This window comes from Elephantulus edwardii, unplaced genomic scaffold (genome assembly GCF_000299155.1).
Source record: "Elephantulus edwardii isolate Elephantulus edwardi_28Jun2011 unplaced genomic scaffold, EleEdw1.0 scaffold00190, whole genome shotgun sequence".
In the NCBI taxonomy this organism is placed as follows: Eukaryota; Metazoa; Chordata; class Mammalia; order Macroscelidea; family Macroscelididae; genus Elephantulus; species Elephantulus edwardii.
Genome location: NW_006399940.1, coordinates 3089459 through 3094383, shown reverse-complemented (window position 1 = coordinate 3094383; position 4925 = coordinate 3089459). Strand labels below are relative to the sequence as shown.

Here is a 4925-nt window from a genome sequence, read left to right as displayed (position 1 = left end):
TGAAAAATGGGCACAGGATAGGAACACACACTTCACTAAGGAAGACATTCAGATGGCCAACAAACACATGAATGGGACTTTTTAAAGATTCACTCTCTGTGCTTATCAAAAACTTTTCCCAGTAGAATGAAAAGAAAACCTGCTGACTGGGAACAAACATTTGGCAATACTATCTCACACTAGGGTCTCATAACAGAAGTCTACAAAATACTCCTGGGCTTCCAGAATAAAAAGACTGATAATCTAAAATTGCAAAATGTGCAAGAGTCATGGAAAGAAGAGGACGTTTGGGTGGCCAACAGACACATGAAGAAATGCTCTAAATCATTGGCAATAAGAAACATAAAAAAATCAAAATCATAATGAGACACCATCTCACTCCATTAGCAGTGGCAAAGTTTATCAGGGCAGCAAGTAATAAATGTTGGAACGGTGGCAAGATGGGAAATCTTATATACTGTTGGTAGGATTGTAAAGTGGTATAACCGGTCTGGAAGGCACTTTGGCATTTCCTCAAAAACTTGAACATAAAAATTCCATATGACCCAGCAATTCCACGGCTTGGAATATACCCTGAGAAAATGAGAACTGAGGCTCAGAGACTTATACATCAATGTTCATAGCAGTGTTAATCGCCATAGCAAGGACATGGAAACAGCCCAGATGTCAAATTGCAATGGAATAGATTGAGAAATTATGGTATACTCACACTATGGAATAGTATGCAGAGTGCAGGAGTAATGCTTTTGTAAATTACTGCCTAACTTGGGAGAGACTGGAGAGTATTATGTTAAGTGAACTAATTCCGTCTCAGAAAGACAAATACTGTATAAGACCATTATTGTAGAATGGATACAAGGATCCAAGGAGAGGAAGGGTGAATAGAGGGGTGAAGTAGGGCAGGGGGAGGGGTGTGTTTAATCATAGGGTTGCATAATTTGATGGGTGGAGGCAGGGGTGGGTAAAGGAAAGGGGAAAGGTCTTGTGAGAAAAATAATGTATATAAACTTTGTCAGTAAACCAGTATAAAATAAAAATTTTATTAAAAAAGTAAATCAATCTAAAGAGGAAGTGAGGTTCAAAGTGCAGGGGTTAGAAGCCCAAATACTTATCTGCAGATGGTCCTCGGTCGTTATGGGGATCCAGAAATTCTCTCCTGGACAAGCCCCAGAAATATCAAGGGGAATTGCTGAAGAAGTCTAAGGGTCTCTTTAAGCAAGAACTAGAAAGTTCTGACTTGGAATGTGAGGCTTTGTCAAGAAAAGATGTCCCAAATAAACAAAACAAATCTGAGAAACAAAAATTAATTGGAAAGTATGGCACTCCCTGACCTTAAAACCTACTACACAGCAGTAGTAACCAAAACAGCATGGAACTGATACAGGCACATAGATTAGTGGAACAGAATTGAGAACCCAGAAACAGACCCAACTATCTATGGTCAACTGATATTTGACAAGGACAATAAAACCTATAAAATGGGTAAATGACAACCTCTTCAATAAATGGTGCTGGAAAAACTGGAATGCTACCTGCAGAAAGCTGAAATAGGATCCACATTTCACATCATACACAAAAATCATCTCAAGATGGGTAAGAGCCTTGGGAATAAAACCCCAAACTATTAAAGTTCATGAGAGACAAACTGGGATCAAGCTTAGAAGCTCTAGTCTATATTCTGGCCCAATATAGCCAAAAATGTACAATCTGAAGATGATAAAATTAATAAATGAGACCTTCTAAAGATTAAATCCCAGTGTTCATCAAAAACTTTTTCAACAGGGAGAAAAGAAAATCTACTAACTGGGAACAAACATTTGGCAATACCATCTCAGACAAGAGTCTCATAACAAAATTTTATAGAATAAACTCCGCAAGAAAAAGTCTGATATTCCAATTACAAAATTGGCAAGAGACATGGAAAGAATTTTTATAGAGGAAGATATTCAAATTGCCAACAGGCATATGAAGAAATGCTCCAAATTACTGGCAATACCATCTTATTCCTGTAGCAGTGGCAAAGTTTAGCAGGACAGCAAGTAATAAATGTTGGAGAGGATATAGTGAGATAAGAACTCTTACATTTTTGTTGGGATTGTAAAACAGTACAATCACTCTGGAAGGCAATTTGGTGCTTCATCAAAAAGCTGAACATAGAAATTACTTATGACCCAGCTATTTCATTGCTTGGAATATACCCCAAGAAAATTACTCCTGATGCTCAAACAGAAATGTGTGCATGTATGTCCATAGCAGCATTACTCACCATTGCAAGAACATGGACACAGCCCAGATGTCCAACCACAAACAAATGGATTGAGGAATTCTGGTACATTCAACAACGGAATACTATGCAGCTCATAGGAGCACTCACTTTCTAAATTACTACCTAACTTGGGAGGGACAGAAGAGCATTATGCTGACTGAACTAACTCAGTACCACAAGGACAAATACTGTATAAAACCATTATTGTATAATGAATATGAAGATCTGAGGGGGGAGTGTGGAAATAGAGGTATGAGGATGAGAGGAGATAGGGTGTTAATCATAGGATTTCACAATTTGATGAGAGAGTAGGTAAAGGAAATGAGAAGGATCTTTTGTGAAAAACAATGTATTCAAGCTTTGTAAATAATTCAGGATGATAAAAAGAAGATGCTGAGGAAGTGCAAGTGAAAGGAACCTCAGTTTATTAGATATTCATAACAGACTATGAATGAGTCAGGAAAGGACTCACTCCATTTCCTATCTTATACAAGAGTTTATACATACTCTATAGCGAGGAGGTAGGCCAGCACATCTTTTGATCAGTTTATGGTGGTGCATAGCTTCTGGTTAATTTATGATGCCTCCTCTTGATTGGTTTGTTCTTAGGCTACTTTTTTTTTTTTTTTTAGTATTTAGTGCATATTTCAGTAAGTCTTTCAACAGCTACATGCACTATTTTCCCCTTCAGAACCAGTTGCATTTAAACAGAAAAAGCCAAATCAAATTGTTAGGAAGAGGAACTCTGAAACAATGCTGCTCTGAGGAGCTCAAAGGTTAGGACTTGACCAGGTTCTTATTGAGAATTGCATCATAGTAGGGACTGAAGACCATCTTGTCATAGTTGAGCAGGTAAACAAATTTAACAGCAGTTTCCTCCAGCTCTTTCTGAACACGACTTAATCCACCAGGTACTGCAGGAAATGGCTTCGGATGGCCTGAGGCAAAGTAGGTTTCCAAAACGGTGAAGAGTCATGAATCTATGATTCTGCAAATGTGGTTGTCCTGACTGGCCAGGGTCTGGATCTGGCCTTTAAGCATAGTCTCCTTGTGTGTAGTGAAGGGGATAAACCTTCACAGGGAAAGGCAGCTGCTCACCTCCACACAGATTTTGTCCCCAGGAGCAGTCAGGATATCCTTCAGATGGAAGGAAGGCAGATGCATGTCTGACAGTAGAACTGTGACAATCATCTTGTGTTTCTCTGCAAAGTTGGCTTGGCTGGCAATTCCAATGCGCACCATGCTGAACATGACCAGTAGTACAGTTCCCAGGATGGTGAGCTGCAACTGGAGCTCTGGGGATTAGGACTGATCCATCAGGACTGTTTCAGGAAAAGGTCTCTGGAAGAGGTCCCATTTCAGAAGCTTGAGGAATGTATGATTATGGACAGCAACAGTACTTGGCAAAGTCTTCAGAGACAGAGGCCCCTCCCCCTGCTAGAAAGGTATTTTTATACTTCTGACACGTGGGTTAATGTGAGGCTTTTTCTAGCCACTGGGTGACAAAGTCCAAGGAATGTGGCTGCTTCTCCAAATACTCTTGAAATTTCTTCCTTTCATATTCAACTGAGTGCTGCATCGGATGTGGCCCAATGCTCCTGATAGCAAAGTTTAGCATGTTCTCCCTCATTAGATCTAACACAGAAAAAATTACCCTGAATAGAGGCACAATTTCCTTAATGTCGTTTAGTTTTGTAATTTCCTCATCTCGAACAGGAGCACACACTTTTTTAAATGGATAAGTCTGATTTTCTTGTTTTATTGTCATTGTTATATCACCCAGGGCAGTTCCTGGTTGGATAAGTTTATCAGCATTTCCTTTGCCATTGCCTATCAGTATTAAATCTTGTTTTTTTTTTGCTGTTCTCCTGTAGGTCTAGCTGGCACAAGAATCTCTGGTCCTGAAGGGCACAATGCATTCTCTACTTTTTTACTAATGGTAAAATTCTCCAAATCTTCCCCTGAATCTGCTCAATTTAATGGCAAGACTTGCCAATCCCCATGTGCATTGACTAGCAGCCATATTTATGTATGTCCTCCCATTCTCATGGAAAAATCGAAGTCAGGGGCTAGGGAAGCCATTTTAGACAATAAATCCTTGACATCGTAGTAAGATATAAAGGAGAACAAATAAGGCTAAGGGCAGTTTTCTCAGAAGAAACCACATGAACAAGAAGACAGTGAAATGACATATATCAAAAACACTCAGAGAACACATATGTCAACTAAGAACAGAGTACCTAGCAAAACTGCCCATTGAATATGATGATGACATTCTCAGGAGACATTTTCAGAAAAGCAGAACTATGGAGTTTGTGAATAAAAGACTAATCTTCCAAGAAATACTAAAGAAAATTATTGACACAGAGATGCCACGAAAAAGTGGCTGGATCAAAGGAATCAGAAACAATACAAACAAAATGCCCCAAAATGAGACGAATAAAATTATATGTATCAATAATTACACTGAATGTGAATAGTTTAGTTATACCAGGAAAGAGAAAAAGAGGACCAAATTAAATAAAATCCTTCAATATACTATCTGCAGGAGACACACACCTGAACAGTGAAAAGAAAACCATACTAAAAACCATAGACGGCACCAAAATAGAAGACTTCAATACACCACTCTCAATGGCTAATAGGACAACCAGAGAGA

The 4925-nt window shown here is 38.8% G+C and overlaps 1 pseudogene; it reads right to left on the bottom strand.

The window, feature by feature from the left end:
* Positions 1-3043: 3043 nt before the first annotated feature.
* LOC102850384 lies at positions 3044-4034 on the bottom strand (annotated as a pseudogene).
* Between the last annotated feature and the right edge of the window lie 891 nt (positions 4035-4925).